We start from the raw sequence: 18,020 nt of genomic DNA on the forward strand, positions 1-18,020 counted from the left end.
ATTGCATATGCTAAATTTTTCAATGACTACGTTCCCCGCTGCAAAATACACAGAAATGTATCTTAATATCTTTCACAGATCTTATATTTCTCCCCACAGAGGCTATTTGATAGGCATATTAAATGACCCTTCCTGTCCCAAATGTGGCCATCAACTAGCAGATCTCTACCATTGTTTTTGGGCCTGCCCACTCCTGAGACGGTTTTGGATAGCAGTATGGCGCTTTGCCTCTCAACATTTAGTGAATTACATCCCTTTTACGCCGGAATGGGCCATATTCGGCATCCTACCCCCTGGTACTAGAGCTCCTAAACCTATAAAAAAGCTACTTTTAGCGATTTCATCGGCGGCCAGAAAGGCTGTTCTGCATATGTGGGTTCAGAGTTCTGTCCCGACGCTAGAAATGTTCAGGGAAAAGTTATTTTATATTTGCCATATGGATTGGCTGGAGACCTCACTTCAAAAAGAATCTCGCACTGAATCCTTCTTTGCAACATGGGAAAGCTTTATTGAAACCCTTCCTACTCATACCAAGGAGGCCATTAGCTCTTGTTTTCGTGGCACACTTTGGTATGAAACTAGGACTTTCCTTAATGACCCTCCCATCACTCTTGTTAACAATAATTAGTAGTTGGGGAGTGTCCCCATCTCTCAGAAGAATACTGGCGCATTTACAGATGCTATTTGCTATTATATTATGTTTCGCAGATTTTTCATGTCGGTGCTCTTCCTTATACCATGCATTATGTTTTGTAACTATTACATCATTTTTTGTTTTTTGTTTTTCTTTCTCTGATATTATTCACAATGTTTCTATACCTATTGATATCTTTTTGATGAAAATGCTTCAATAAAGAAAGAAATGTTTAAAAAAAAATTTTTTTTCAAGAGAGCTGTAAACTCTATTTCTGGCTTAGGGCTCATTCTTCTGGATCACAGACCCAGTGGATGGGTATTGTCATTTCCCTTCGCAGGATGATCCACAACGCTGGGCTTTTGGGCTTCCTGCAGATCATTCTTGCCTGACTTCTGTGGATGCCTACTTCAAGGCCCTGGGAGTGCTTTATGATGACCCAGATCGAGCAGCCTCTGCAGAAGCCCATCTTCATTCCCTTATGCAGGGGAGAAATTCACCTGAGGTTTATTGCTCTGAATTTTGTCACTGGGCCAATGATTGTGGTTGGCACAACCCGGCTCTCCGGAGCCAGTTTTGTTTGGACTTTACCGAACAAATCAAGGATTTCCTGGTTCAGTATCCGACTAATGCCACCTTGGATACCCTAATGGAATTAGTCATCAAGGTCAACAGGTGGATCCAGGAGCGAAGGATGGAAAAGGAGGTTCCCTCGCCTTCACCCCAGTGGACTGTTCCAGAGGTTGCAGAAGATACAGTTGAACCCATGCAGATTGGGGCCTTCTGTTTGACCCCCCAGGAGAAGGTTACGAGATAAAACCTAGGCTTGTGCTTGTATTGCAGTTTGGCAAGTGCTTGTCCACAGATGGTGGAAAACAAGTAGACCTGAGTATTAAAGGGGAGGGGGGTTTCTCAGGTCTCTCTTCCATGTCTCCAAATAATTTGTTCTTACCCCCAGCTAAGATTTCTACTGCTAGCGCCCATGTTGAAGTCCTGGCCTTCTTGGATTCCAATGCTGCTGGAAATTTTATGGATTTAGAGTTTGCTTGTGCCAAAGGAATTCCTACACAAGACCTTGATTTGCCTATTTGTGTGTGCGGCTTGGATGGGAATCCGCTCCTCAATGGTCGGATTACTGCTGACTTCAGTTCTACATGTAATATTCCGTTGGAATATTATATTCTGAGGAGTTATTCTTTCTCCTCATTCATTGCCCACTTACTCTGGTTGTATTGGGCCTAGCTTGGCTAAAAACACATAATTCAACATTCAACTGGAATACTTTTGACCTTTTTTCCTGGGGTTCTGAATGTGCTGCTAATTGTTTGACCATACCAATTAGGTCCGCACAACTGGTTCCAGAAAGGTTGCCGACCCAATACTTGGGTTATGCTGACATCTTCTTTAAATAGTAAGCTGAGTCACTGCCTCCCCACCGTCCCTATGATTGTGCTATCAATCTTATGCCTGGAGCTAAGCTTCCTAAGCGGTGGCTTTATGCCTTGTCTTTGCCCGAAACCTATTGACGAGTATATCCAGGAGAGTCTGGATAAGGGCTTTAGTCACCCATCAAAATCACCTATAGGGGCCGTTTTTGTCTTTGTGGGCAAGAAGGATGGCTCGCTGCGACCGTGCATATAGTAGATGTCAAAGTCGAAAAATATTGTAATACATATGCCTTGTACTAACCCCATGCACATGCCCGCTGCTCGTGCACCCAGTCCCCTGTGCGTACACATATCCGCAAGTTGCGTAAGAAACGCTCCGGCGATCGTGCGCATGATATGTGTATTTACGGAGGAGTTTGCGAGCGTGTAGCATACTATTAGAACATAGCATATTTAACCCAAATAGTGCATTTTGTAGATATAGTTCCCTTAGACCATGTCAGCGAGTAATGTTAGTTTAAATAGTTCCTTGACGGAGAGATTTGTCTTTGCATGATAGGAAGGGTCAGATAAAGGTTGGAAGGTGATGTCTAGTATACAGCTGTATGGTATTTTAATAGTAACATTCCGGTGTCAGTTAGGAAAAGATCACTTGCTCCTGTGTATAGTTATGTACAAAAGTAGATTATGAACATTAACTGTATTTGCTGTAAATTACACATGCGGCGGGAATCCAGAGGATACCTCCCACCAGAGCAGTTGGGGAAGGACATCGCCTACCTATTCAAATCCACCTATGACCTTTGCTGTAATGTAAGGACACATCCCTGTGTCCAATGAACAATGAGATTACAGTGACCATTGTATTGTGTATGCATGTTGTGTATAAAAAGACCACTGTTGCCTGGCCGGACACAAGACTCTGAAGGCTTTCTACCTGATAGCTGAGGACTGGTCCAGGACGCGCTTGCGAACGATTCCCCACGTATGTATATTCTCTGTAGCCATTATTCTCTAGTTATTCTGTTTAGATTTCCTTGTTAGTCTGTAGTGTATAACTTGTATCTGTTTACCCCTTTTCTCTAAATAATCCACTGCGGTGTTAGAGCCCAGTGGTTTAACACAAACCGGTGTTGTGATTTCACTTTCCTGCAAAGGGCTTTCATTGCAGTACTTGGCTGCTAAGGTTTAAAGTATAAGCATATCCTTACATTGTTTCATTAATAAGGTTTACAGTATATCACTCTGTGTGCGTCCGCGCCGCGTGTACGTTGTACCCACGGCACGGCGTCTGATACGCTAAGAGCGTATCAATACGGTACTCAGTACGCAAATAGCGTACTTAGTACATAGCGTGAATCAGTGTGCGTGCGTGCCGCGTGTGCGTTGTGCCCACGGCACAGCGTCTGATACGCTAAGTGCGTATTAATACGGTACTCAGTATGCAAATAGCGTACTTAGTACGTAGTGTGTGTAATTAGTCTAGCGGCCATAGCGGCTCCACGGTAATAGCGAGTCTAGTGATATAGCTTTGTGTTTTAGGATAATATTTGACATTATCAATTGGGGGCTACGTCCGGTCCTCCTCATATCCACAGCCTAGCAGGACAAGGCAGACTTTATCTATCAGCAAAGGGCGGGAAGGTATAAAGGTATCCCCTGTTAGACTTCTCTTGGTCAGGTGGATACACTGGTGCTGATTAGATAAGCGTCTGCTCCGCATGGTTTGTAGGGATGCTGGTGGGATCCGAAAGGTAAGAACGTAAAGCTATTTTTAAGTCTGTGAATTTCTGTTTGGTGCCAACTGCGCATGCAACACACATAACACATGCACACACCTGTATTTTATTTGTGTATTCTGCATATCTACTCGCTTGTTGCCATTAGCATTGTTTATTAGATCAATTTTGACCCGTGCTGAGAAATTTGTTGCTATTTAGTTAAAAATATAGAGTTATATTTAAGGGAGTACGTGTAAAACACACACGCAGCCTGGCCTAGTTATAAAGGTTTATACAGGAGATACTGTGTGGTGTTTGGTAAGCGATTATAGTTAAATATCGTTTACATTTATAGAAGTGTGGTATTTGTATTACTGCGGACGTATACGGCCATTGTACACGTGTTTCGGAAAAACGTTCGAGACTGAGTACGTGACGTAAAGGCCTACACACGTGGAGTATTTTACGCAACGTGCGTACAGGTACGCCCACTAAATACAAATCACACAATAGCATTGTTTCAGGTTAGGCGATACGGTAGCAACGCGATAATAGCACAAATTGATCAGTGTCCAATATTTAGTTTAAACACCTTACTTACTGTATCACCTCTGGAGTTATTCTGTTTTCCTGGATGAAAGTTAATTTTCTGTACAGAAAAACCAAAAGGTATATATGATTGAACAAGTGTGAGTGTGCAAACAATAAAGGTTTTGGACCCAAGGGAATTCGGGATCCCGAAGGAGAGTACACCAGTGGAGTGAACACTTGGTGGCGTGAGATTGGCTTGCTCACGTTAACATTGATAATAGTACAAAGGAGCAAGTTAGCAAGTTTACCACAGACCAGCAGGTCAGTGAAGCTCTGAATACTGCGGCCTGAGAGGTCAGCAGAGAGATATCGCAGCCCCGGGGGTTGGCGAGATACCCATATAGGCCCGTTTTAAGGATACGCTCCGGCTGAGGTTTCGCAGCCTAAACAATCGATTCCGTTGGTCGTACGGCGGATAAGTAACAGTTACTTATACGCAGTGCGACTGTACCGCACGTTAGTGTGTGCAATAGTTAGTTCAACTTGATACCCATTACGCCATTTGCGTAAAATCGCGGGATCATAGACGCTAATTGTACATGCAGACGTGATTTGTGTAACAGTTTTTTTTATTTTAAGGGAGTTTCGCTGGTCACTCAGGAAATCTCCAACAACTAATATTTACTGGTTAGGGTAACTCACTCCCAGATATTTCCAGTAAATAGAGGTTACGCAGGGCCCTAGGTTGGGTACGACTAGCGCTGCAGACAGTGTGTAGGTGTACTGGCCAATGTGGGCGAGAGTGAGTGAGAGCGCTCGGAGAACTTTCACCGTTGCCTTATATTGAGTATTTTGGTTTTTGCAGGAATAGCCAAGAGAGTAATACCTGCAAATATGGGGGCCTGTTGCTCAAGTAAGGGACGATCAACTAGGGTTCAGGTTGAAATTCCGCGGCCTAAAGGGTCAGCGACGTACATAATGTGTGAGAAATATGGATCTCACACGGAGGTTTTATGCAATGAATGGGAACGTATGACTGAGGGAGATAGGGAACCATTCCCTAGGGTGGGCAGTTTTAATCCAGAGGTGTTGCAGAATTTAAGGATTAGGATATGTCTGTTAAAATCCCGAAAAGAAGGATCAGACATGCAAACTGTTTACATTTATGGCAACAAGAGAGTGATACGCAGAGGGGATTAGCTCAATCAGCTGGTTCCAACCTTAGCAGGAAACTGATTGCAAATGCACCACCACCACTGTACATTACAGGGGAGAAAGTGGCTACAGAGAATGGCATACTGGTATATGATAAGAGTAAAATAGATAAATGTATTAATGCTAATGCTAACCCATGCAAGTTGTATCCCATCTTAAACTTCCCTCAGTACTGCGACCAAGAAGATGAGCCCAGCACGATATCCGCACTCTCTCTAGCAGCCACCATACAAGATACTCAAGTGGGCACGGCCTAACCAGTAAGAGCAGTAGCAAAGGCCCCTAGTGGAGGGACAGGTGAGGTCGTGTCCACAGGTAAGTACGGTACTGTACATTATGCAGAAACAATTGCACCTCACATTGTAGAGTCAACACAAAATGATGTAATTGAACTAAATCCTGTCAGGGTGATCGCAGTCCCCAATGGGAAGACTGACGCACAGGGAGTCACTCCCATCAGAAACATTGCCATGCATTGTCCCTGGTCCCGGGCAGAATTGAGAACAATTATGTCTGAATTTCCCGATCCCAGGAAAGATTTAGTCGGATGCCAGAGGTTTATTAAAGAATTAGGTAACGCCACCGAACCTACAAACAAAGATTGGCGGACAGTGCTAAGGGCATGTTTACCCTCCAATATTGACCCCGTGAAATTCATTGCTGACTGTAAATTAGATGCAGAAGTACTTCTCACTGATGAATACAATCAGGAGAATGTAAAACAAATCAATCTGCAACTAGGAATATATTTCCCTACTGTTGTCAAATGGAATAAAATCTTTTCTATTAGACAAAAAGAAGGTGAAACTGCATCCGAATATTTCCATCGAGCACTGCAGGAAATGGCTAGATATACTGGGATCGAAGACATTAAGGATAATGTACATCATAGGGAGGTAGAGGTGTCCGTATTAATGGATGGGTTAAAGGAAGTGTTGAGAACCAGGGTACAAACCACTCAACCTAGCTGGAGAGGTATCTCGGTGTCTGCTTAAGAGAGTCCGCTATTGAGCACGATCGGAACATCATTAAACACAGGGAGTCACAGGGGGATAAGCTGATAACAGTAAGTATACAGGCCCTTACAACAAGGCCACATCAGCTGAAACCCCAGACCCCTGATGGTAAGTCGTATGTAGTAAAATGTTATAACTGCCATAAGGAAGGACATATTGCACGGAGTTGCAGATCTAACAGCACACATAAATTCAGACCCCCTAGACAAGAACACGAGCAAAGTTATGACACACGTAAATGGGATCAGGGACCGCAGAGGAGAAGTTATGAACCGCATGCAGGGGAGACAAAGAGGTACCCACCTAAGAGAGACTGGCAGGTCTCTGAAAATTCTTAGTTACCCCCCTCACATATTGTAGCTGCCAGCGCGCTGCGGGGGGGTCACCACACACAATAGGGGTGGGGCCACACCTGTAGTCTGCAGCCAGTGAAATTAATTGCGAGCCTTGGAAGTGAGCCTTAGATCACAATTGATGTAGCTGGTAGATCACTACCTTTCCTTGTAGATACGGGGGCGGCCAAGTCAGTGTTAAATTCAACGGTAGGTATGAAAACCACGGGTAAAACAATTTCAGCAATGAGAGTAACAGGAGTAGTGCAACACTACCCTTCAAGTAAACCAGCAGAGATTACGATAGGGCCTTTGCAGACCAAGCACTCCTTTTTGCTAGCTGCATCGGCTCCGACTAATCTACTTGGGAGAGATTTACTGTGTAAGATGGGGTGATTCATATATTGTACTCCTGAAGGTGTTTTCTTAGATATACCCGAGAATCACGTTCAGGAAGTGCAGTATATGTTAGACTCCCCACAAAGGTTAATGTCACACACTGCTGTTATAGACAGGTGTCCATCCAAGGTAGAGGAAATGATCTCCAAGATACCGGATTCCCTCTGGACCAAAGATGGACAAGACACTGGATTAATGGCAAATGTAGCTCCTGTAGTAGTTCAAGTAAAAGATGGTAGGATGGCTCCAAAAATCCCACAGTATCCTCTGAAGCCAGAGGTGGAGTTAGGAGTGTACCCAGTCATAGAGCGCTTGCTACAACAAGGCATCCTAGTTAGGACGTCCAGCACTGCCAATAGTCCCATCTTCCCTGTGAAAAAGAGTGGGGGGAGGGGTTACAGGCTAGTGCTGGATCTAAGGTGGATAAACAAGATAGTTGAGAGCCAATTCCCCGTAGTGCCAAATCCAGCTGTCATCCTTATGCAAATTCGTCCTACTGCGAAATTTTTCACTGTTATTGACCTCTGCTCCGCCTTCTTCTCTGTCCCTCTGCACCCTGACAGCCAATACTTGTTTGCATTTACATACAGAGGAGTACAGTACACCTGGACTCGCTTACCCCAAGGTTTCATTGACAGCACAAGTATTTTCTCCCAGGCTTTGCATGACTGTTTACAATCCTTTCAACCTGAGAGCGGATCAGTATTAATACAGTATGTAGATGACTTACTGCTGTGTTCTGATTCACTCGAATCGTCCTTGAGAGACACGAAACAGCTTCTGTTTCACCTTTCTGATACGGGACACAAGGTTTCAAAGGACAAGTTGCAGTTATGCCAGACCAAGGTAAAATATTTGGGACATTGCTTAACACAAGGACTGAGACACCTCACCGCTGATAGAATACAGGCGATTCGCGACATGACTCTGCCACAAACCCAGCAAAAGATCCGCACTTTCTTAGGAATGTGTGGGTATTGCCGAAAACTGGATCCCAGGGTTCTCCATACTGGCTTTACCTTTACAAGAGATGGTCTCGTCAAACAAACCAGATCGGATTTCGCACACAGATGAGTCCGAACTGGCATTTGAGAGACACAAACAGTGCCTATCACAGGCACCTGCATTAGGTATGCCAGATTATGGGAAACCCTTTGAGTTATACGGTACGGAGAGTGCTGGGTGTGCGGCAGGTGTTTTAACCCAGAGACATGGTGATGCCAGCAGGCCGGTAGCTTACTACAGTGCACAATTGGACACCGTAGCACGGTCTCTCCCCACATGCTTGCGAAGTGTTGCAGCGATAGCATTGCTAGTGAGTAAAAGCAAAGATGTAGTGTTAGGACACAACCTGACCATCCATACACATCATGCAGTGTCAGCCTTACTGAATTCTGCCCAAACCAGACACGTCTCATCCGCACGGTTTACAAGGTGGGAATTAGCACTAATGGCCCCTGTAAACATCACCATAAGGAGATGCAGTGCACTAAATCCTGCAATGTATCTCCCAGGTGTGCCTGGACAGGCACAAAGGGTGGGGGATGAGAGTGATGGTGAAGGAGGATTTAGTACAGACACTGACACACATGATTGTATGGAATATTTGAACCAAACTTTCACTGCAAGGCCCGACATTAGTGAAAACCCACTGGAAGGCGTAGATTTTACTTTTTACACTGACGGTAGTTGCCACAGACAGACGGACTCGGGAGACTTGTGTAGTGGATACGCAGTCGTAGATGACAAAGGTACCATAGAAGCGGAACCCCTGGGCCCACCTCACTCAGCACAAGTTGCTGAGCTGGTCGCCCTTACCAGAGCGTGTGAATTGGCTAAGGGTAAGTCAGCCAATATCTACACAGATTCTAGGTATGCCTTTGGAGTAGTGCATGATTTCGGGGCCCTATGGCGCCTCAGAAATTTCATGACGGCAGCTTGCACACCCGTGGCGCATGCGAACCACATCAAAAGACTTCTAGCAGCGATACAGGAACCTGACAGAGTGGCTGTTATCAAGTGTAAAGCCCACACGTACAGCCAAGACCCAGTGTCATTTTGTAACAGCCGGGCAGACGAAGCTGCTAAATCAGCAGCCAGCACCCCCATACAGACAGACATCACACAACTGATGGTATTTAATACCGTCAACACACAAAAGTTAAGTGAAATGCAAAATTTGTGTTCCCCACAGGAAAAGGCAGTCTGGTGGTCAAAAGGGTATGTCCAGGAGTCCTCAGGACTCTGGACAGATGGACAGGGTAAGCCAGTAGCTCCCAGAGTATACCTTCCAAGTTTAGCTGAGGCGGCACATGGTCTGGCTCATCTGGGAAAAGAGGGTATGTGCAAGTTGGTAAGAGCCTACTGGTGCACGCCAGGATTCTCTTCTCATGCGGGTAAGAGAGCAATGACATGCCTTACCTGCTTGAGGAAGAATATTGGAAAGTCAATACCAACAGAACCATCCCATATCCCGCCAACAGACGGCCCTTTTCAGGTAATACAAACTGATTTTATACAATTGCCACTCTGTAGAAATTTAAAGTATGTGTTGGTTTGTATTGATGTGTTTTCAAATTGGGTAGAAGCGTTCCCCGCTGCCACAAATACTGCTGTGTTTACTGCCAAGAAAATTGTGCAGGAACTTGTGTGCAGATATGGTATCCCTAGGATAATTGAAAGTGATAGGGGTACCCATTTTACAGGTGAAGTTTTTCAGGTAATGTGCAAATTAATGGGAATTAATAGTAAGCTGCATACTCCGTACCGCCCACAGGCGAGTGCGAAAGTGGAAAGAGTAAACAGTACTATTAAGAACAAGCTGAGCAAAGTGATGGCTGAAACTGGATTGTTGTGGCCAGAAGCTTTGCCACTTGTATTGTACAGCATCAGGACCACTCCCAGGTCCCCCCTTAACCTATCACCCTTTGAGATTCTTTTTGGTCGACAACCCCATGTAATGATTGACCCCCAGGATGATTTGAAATGCAATAATGAAGTGTCTGTAAAGTATTTGGTTAAGATGAGCAAGCAGTTGAGGAATCAAAACAGCAATCTAAAGCTGGTGATTCCTGACCTGCCAGACAGTAATTGTCATGACATTGAACCTGGGGATTATGTAATGATTCGAAATTTTCTACGCTCAGGTTGCCTTATTGACTGGTGGGAAGGACCGTACCAAGTCTGTCTAACCAACACGACAGCATTGAAGGTTGCCGAAAGAGAGTCTTGGGTCCACTCGTCCCACTGTAAGAAGGTCGCTGACCCAGAGAAAGCCCGTGACAAAGAGCAGAGTATAGAGGAAACCGTATCACTGGAGTGCCTGTTCCGGGAAGGTTAAGAGGCAACCCTGTTGTCACAGCACCTGAGCACAGAGAAATACAAGACCAGAGGCGGTTGTCACACCAGTTTTCTTTACTTTCCATTATTTTCTTTACCTCCCATTACCACTTTTTTTTCTCCTCCTGCAAGATGGACTTACCTCAAGAGACTGCGTTCTGGGTTTTCCTGTTGACCCTGTTGTTGACCAGAGCAGTCTATTTCGGTGAGAGTACCAGAGGGGTCGAGAAAGGATCTGGAATGGGTTCTGATGACAAGGATGGATTAGTAGAATTCCAAGAGCAACACATTCACCGAGCAAAGGCGAGTATCAGAAAACGATCTGGTAGTCATGACACCAGGAGACATTGTGAAGGGTTATTGGCTGAAGAAAATTGTATCTGTAGAAATTGTGAAAACATAGTTGAGGACGGGTGCATCCAGAAATGTCAGTCCAGCCTTAATATCAACATGGACAGTCATCCATTGAGTGACTATCACTCATTAGTGGGTAAGGTTTTAAACCAAACGGAATGCTGGGTGTGCTCACAAGTACCTCAAGGTCAGAGCAAGTCAGGATTAGTACAATACCCTTTAACACTAGATGAGGTACTTGAATTAAGGGGTGGGAGACCAGTGGACAAGAAATTTAATATTTCTAGGCCTCCTAGTTTGAAGCTCCACCAATATCATGTGGATAGGTCCTTAGTATGTTTCAACATTTCCAATCCCCGAAAGCCGGGAAATTGGGAAGTGACATGGAATAACCAAACCATGGCATTTTCACACAGAGCCGATAGAATGCCCGTAGACCCTGAACTTATACGCCTAATAGCCGATGGTGGGAGATATTTGCGGTATAGGTACACTCTAGGAAGTAGGACCATGCGGGTTGGAGAAGTATCTCCAGGGTACTGTGCGCATATCATACAGCCTGATACGTGTACTGAACAGATCAGAGAGTTAGGGGTAGGATTTTTCTCCTGGAAGGTTTGCAATATGGTAATGTCATATTCTGTCCCATATGTTCTCCCCGATGATGCATATTTTATATGAGGGAGGAAGGCGTATAAGTGGCTTGCCCCAAACTCAGAGGGATTGTGTTACATTGGAAGAGAGTTGCCCGAAGTAATGACCATTACCCATAATAAGATGAAAGACGTTCACCGCAATGCTCAAGCTCCTTACACTCACACTCACTATGAACACATTGTTAAGAGACACCTTATAGATAGTACAGAGCACGCAGCCTCTGATTTGATCCACAAATCCACCGGGATTCAATTCCTACTCGCGTTAGATATCACCCATACCGCCAGAGGAATTATAAATTTTAGGTATATTCATGCGCTAGCGAACCTGATAGACAATATCACCGAGATGTATGATGACACCTTCAGGTATACTGGGAGGGAATTGCAAGCTTACAAAACGGAACTGATCCAGCACAGGATGGTTCTCAATTACATCACAGCGGTGACAGGCGGGTATTGTGTCACCCTAGCAACTCAGTATGGTGTGAAGTGCTGCACGTATATTACAAACAGCACTGATGACCCAACCGAGGTCATAGATCAAAAGATGGACGATATCTTGCAATTGAAATGGGAGTTCCGAAGGAGACACAACTTACCCTTACTGCTGTGAGAAATGAACTGACCGGCTGGGTCTCATGGTTGAACCCACACAATTGGTTCTCTGGTTTAGGAGAATGGGCTCAAAATGTTATCGTGAATGTAGGAAAGTTTCTCCTTTGTATCCTGGGAGTTGTCATAATGATTGGTTTGATATTTAGGTGTGTTCAGATTTTAATGAGGTGCAAGCGCAGTACCAAAGTGATGAGTTTGAGGAGCGAGGGCATTGTTACACAAACTGATTTAATTTATGACCCATCAATAGAGACAATGTTGTGATAAGACGTGATTCCACGGTCCGTTTCTTTCACCCGTTTCTCCTTTGTTTTTCTCCCAAGCATAAAGACATCCATTCGGAAGAAGACTACAGACTTTGATGGACATTTCTACAGACTTTGATGGACATTTCTAAAGACTTTGATAGACACTTTAAAGACTTTTAAAGACTTTTTATGGACACTTGAAAGACTTTGATTATCACCCACAGCAAGGATACACCCATCCGGACAAGACTTCAACAGACACCCAAGGACAATTGCACACATTATCATATGAATAAATTTGTGATATGTTTCTTATCTTCATCTCTACAACCTTCAGGTAATGACACACATAGTCGACAGGTGATACAGATACATATATTAGCATTCACATGTTTCTCCCCCTCCATGTATCATCAACTAAATGTGCACCCCATTTGTTGGAACAAGAAGCCGAAAAGAGCTCGGTAGTGTTTGTTGGCCCACTTACAAACCCTTAATACGGAATAAGAAGGATTTAATGTATACTTTGCAATACCTCGAAGCTTATCTAGAACATGTACGGCACGATGATACATGCCCCCCAGACATGAAGTTCATACATACATGCTTTTGCTATCCCACTAGGCCATACATTCCCCGCCTACTCCTCTCCTCCTACCACCCAATCATTTATAGGTATTTCATTGTATTGTATATTTTTCAGCTTAATTGTTTAGATTGTGGCAGTTATTGTTGACTGCCAAAGGGTGGACTGTCAAAGTCGAAAAATATTGTAATACATATGCCTTGTACTAACCCCATGCACATGCCCGCTGCTCGTGCACCCAGTCCCCCGTGCGTACACATATCCGCAAGTTGCGTAAGAGATGCTCCGGCGATCGTGCGCATGATATGTGTATTTATGGCAGAGTTTGTGAGCGTGTAGCGTACTATTAGAACATAGCATATTTAACCCAAATAGTGCATTTTGTAGATATAGTTCCCTTAGACCATGTCAGCGAGTAATGTTAGTTTAAACAGTTCCTGGATGGAGAGATTCGTCTTTGCATGATAGGAAGGGTCAGATAAAGGTTGGAAGGTGATGTCTAGTATCCAGCTGTAGGGTATTTTAAGAGTAACATTCCAGTGTCAGTTAGGAAAATATCGATTGCTCCTGCGTATAGTTATGTACAAAAGTAGATTATGAACATTAACTGTATTTGCTGTAAATTACACATGCGGCGGGAATCCAGAGGATACCTCCCACCAGAGCAGTTGGGGAAGGACATCGCCTACCTATTCAAATCCACCTATGACCTTTGCTGTAATGTAAGGACACATCCCTGTGTCCAATGAACAATGAGATTACAGTGACCATTGTATTGTGTATGCATGTTGTGTATAAAAAGGCCACTATTGCCTGGCCGGACACAAGACTCTGAAGGCTTTCTGCCTGATAGCTGAGGACTGGTCCAGGACGCGCTTGCGAATGATTCCCCACGTATGTATATTCTCTGTAGCCATTATTCTCTAGTTATTTTGCTTAGATTTCCTTGTCAGTCTGTAGTGTATAACTTGTATCTGTTTACCCCTTTTCTCTGAATAATCCACTGCGGTGTTAGAGCCCAGTGGTTTACCACAAACCGGTGTTGTGTTTTCACTTTCCTGCAAAGGGCTTTCATAGCATATTAAATCGGTATAAGGTGTATAAGCATTGTTAAGGTGTACACACTGCGGGTACTTCATACCGCCAGTGCTACTTAAGGTTTTGAGGTATTACATCGTTGCAGTACTTGGCTGCTAAGGTTTAAAGTATAAGCATATCCTTACATTGTTTCATTAATAAGGTTTACAGTATATCACTCTGTGTGCGTCCGCGCCGCGTGTACGTTGTACCCACGGCACGGCGTCTGATACGCTAAGAGCGTATCAATACGGTACTCAGTACGCAAATAGCGTACTTACTACGTAGCGTGAATCAGTGTGTGTGCGTGCCGCGTGCCGCGTGTGCGTTGTGCCCACGGCACATCGTCTGATACTCTAAGTGCGTATCAATACGGTACTCAGTACGCAAATAGCGTACTTAGGACGTAGTATGTGTAATTAGTCTAGCGCCCATAGCGGCTCCACGGTAATAGCGAGTCTAGTGATATAGCTTTGTGTTTTAAGATAATATTTGACATTATCATAGACTTTCGTGGCCTGAATAAAGTTACCATTAAGAACTCCTACCGTCTGCCATTAATATCTGTCTTGTTCGACCAACTAAGGGAGGCTGTGATCTTCTCCAAGATCAATCTACGAGGAGCGTACAATCTTATATGGATCAGACAGGGGGACAAATGGAAAACTGCATTCAATACTTATTCAGGTCATTATGAGTACTTAGTTATGCCATTCAGATTTCCAACAATCCAGCCGTCTTTCAGGACCTCATAAATGATGTTCTCCGGGAATTTCTAGGAGCTACTCAGAAACTGCTAAGAATTATTTATTCGCAATTCTGCTAATCTTTTGTTCGCAATTCTGCTAAGCTAAGATACACTCCCAGAGGGCGGCGGCTTAGCGTGTGCAATGCTGCTAAAAGCAGCTAGCGAGCGAACAACTCGGAATCACCCCCTCAGTTCGTAATATTATCACCGGCCAAAAACAAAAACAAACTATAACAGAGTAGTTTGGTTTTGTGGAAAAATTCAGCCCAGTTTAGTCTACCTAGTCTGATATCTTTCTGTACCTTATTATGCAAGCCCTGCAGGCATCTCTCTCAGCACTTAACTCTGATTTCAGTGCTTTGAAACCAGAATGGCTGGAAGTTTTGTTGCATTTTTCTCATTCTGCCTAAATTTATTGAGACTTCATCTATCTCTAAAGAGACTCTTGCTCACAATAGAGTGACAAGAGAATCCTCTTACATGGTGGGTGAGAAAAAATTTAGAAGTTTTCTGTTGCCCAAGCTCTCAGAAGAGGAGCATCAGCATTGCAGAAACTTAAACTCATGCCTATATTGTGAGGACTCTGACCACTTTATTCAGGACTGTGGATTGCATAAGTTTAGTAGGGGTGACAAGTCTCTGCCTCCTGTCATATATCATGTTGTGTCAAATCAAGTGTCTAATCCTGTTCCTGACTCCACTATTGCAGAGGAACTTATCATAGAACATGTTCTTAAAATAACTACAAGTCAGAATTGGGGTCCTATCACTAGAAGGCCATATTCTAGGCGTGGGACTCAGAAAAGGATGTTTACCTCACTCAATACAGAAAAAATAGAATCTGATATTTCAGCCTCTGAAAAACATTCGATGTTCAGATTCCCTGGAGGGGTATTTAATGTTTTGATTCCAAAAACAGAATCCGATCTTTCAGCATCTGAAAAAACACCCAATGCTCAGTTCCAGGAGTTGTGCCCGATGCTTAGGGTCCAGTAGCGGTGCCCGATGCTCAGGGTCCAGGAGCGGTGCCCGATGCCCGGGGTCCAGGACTGGAACCCGAAGTTTGGATCCAAGGAGGGGAGTCTAATGTCCCAGATTCCAGAGAGGTTACCATTGCCAAAGACCTAGGAGGGGTCTCGGGTGGCAAAGCCCCAGGAGGGGTGTCTGAGCTGCCAAGCCCAGGATGGGTTGCTGGTGACAAGTTCTCAGGAGGGGACTCAAGTGGCATCATCCCAGGTGAGGACTTTGAACCTGCAACTCCTGGAGGTCACTCAAGAGGCTAAATTCCAAGAGGAGTTCTAGAAGCCATTGCCTCAGGAGGGGACTTGAGAGGTATAGCCCTGGAAGGGGGCCCAGAAATTGCTTGCCCTGGAAGGAACTTGAGATGCATACCTTTATCGGAGGTTACGAAGGCTACAGCTTCAGTGGAGGTTCCAAAGGTCAAAGCCTCAGCAAAGTTACTGGAGTCCATAACCCCAGGAGGGGTCCTGAAGGCCATAACACCAGGAGGGGTCCCAAAGGCCATAACCCCAGCAGGGGTCCCGAAGGCCTTAACCCCAGGAGAAGTCTCTAGCTTCATAACCCCAGAAGGGGTCTCGATAACCATAGACCCAGGGAGAGAGTTCGATGTTCTGATCTCTGTGATAGAGTTTGATGTTCCAGTCTCTGTGAGAGAATCCAATGCTCGGTCTCTGTGAGAGAGTCCGATGTTTTGGTCTCTGTGAGAGAGTCCGATGATCCGGTCTCTGTGAGAAAGTCTGATGTTCTGTTCTCTGTGAAAGAGTCTGATGATCCGGTCTCTTTGAGACAGTCCGATGGTCTGATCTCTGTGAGACAGTCCGATGTTCCAGTCCCAGAGAGAGAGTCCGATGTTCCAATCCAAGAGAGAGAGTCCGATGATCTGGTCCCAGAGAGAAAGTCTGACGAGCCGGTCCCAGCAAAGGAGTCTGGCGATCTGGTCCCAGCAAAGAAGTCCAAGGTGCCAAACCCAGGAGGGGAGTCCAAGGTGCTGACCCCAGTTGGGTTCTCAAGAGGGATAGCCCCAGAAGGGGTCCTGAGAGCCATATCCCTGGGAAGAGACTCAGGGGCCACAGCCTCAGCGGAGGTCCAGAGTGACACAGCCCTAGAGGGGGTCTCGAGGGCCACAAACCCAGAGGGGGTCTTGAGGGCCTCAGACCCAGAGGGGGTCTCGAGGGCCCCAGCCCCAGTGAAGGTCTCAAGGGCCACACCCCAGAGGGGTTCTTGAGGGCCACAGCTTCTGAGGGGGTCTCGAGGGCAACAGCCTCAGAGGGGGTCCCAAAAGCCACAGTCTCAGAGGGGCAAAAGCCACAGTCCCAGAGGGGGTCCTGAAAGCCACAGTCCCAGAGGGGAAAAGCCACAGTCCCAGATGGGATTCTGAAAGCCAAAGACCCAGAGAGGGGCCTGAAAGCCACAGTCCCAGAGGGGGTCCCAAAGCCACAGTCCCAGAGGGGGTCACAAAAGCCACAGCCCCAGAGGTGGTTCCAAAGGCCTTAGCCCCTGGTGGAGTTTGGAAAGTACTGAAAAAAGGGAGAGAGAGAAGGCTCTCTTGTGGGCGCACTCTTTAGAAGGAAAATTCCTATAACATATGAAAAGAAATACTAAAAACATAACTTTTAATGTTGACGTTTAAAAACGAAATTACCCATATAGCTGATCCATATAGAAAAAAGATATAATCATAAAGATTTTAAAATGTTCTGGTCTTTTTAATCACAATGTGTGATTGGAATGGTTGTAGACATTTGATCGTCTTACCCCCATTTCCCCTGACCAGTACAGAATATCTGTATTGATGGGACCGAGGAGTGGTCATAAAGGATTATTTGATAAGTGCGTCCAAATAGGGCTACTTAAATTCAAGGATTGATAGTGTCCTGCATTCAAAAAGGACCTGACTTTCTGACGTGAGCCACAATGTTTGGTCGTAAGCCTCAAATATGAGAAAATCTAGTAGAAGTAAGAATTAGTGGTGATACTGCTGTTGGCGTCGCAACTCACATAGGAAGGGAAATAGTCCCCGCTCTACAACACCAGGTATTCGCAGGAAGTCTCCTCTCCCGGTACTAACCCGGCCCAAAGCTGTTTGGCTTCCAAGATCGGATAAGATCGGGCATTGGCAGCGTGGTATGATAGTAGAG

The 18,020-nt window shown here is 45.0% G+C and overlaps 1 pseudogene; it reads right to left on the reverse strand.

Moving 5' to 3' along the window:
* Nucleotides 1–17,901: 17,901 nt before the first annotated feature.
* Nucleotides 17,902–18,020, reverse strand: LOC134968093 (5S ribosomal RNA; annotated as a pseudogene).

The sequence above is a fragment of the Pseudophryne corroboree genome, chromosome 10 (assembly GCF_028390025.1).
Source record: "Pseudophryne corroboree isolate aPseCor3 chromosome 10, aPseCor3.hap2, whole genome shotgun sequence".
Taxonomy (NCBI): Eukaryota; Metazoa; Chordata; class Amphibia; order Anura; family Myobatrachidae; genus Pseudophryne; species Pseudophryne corroboree.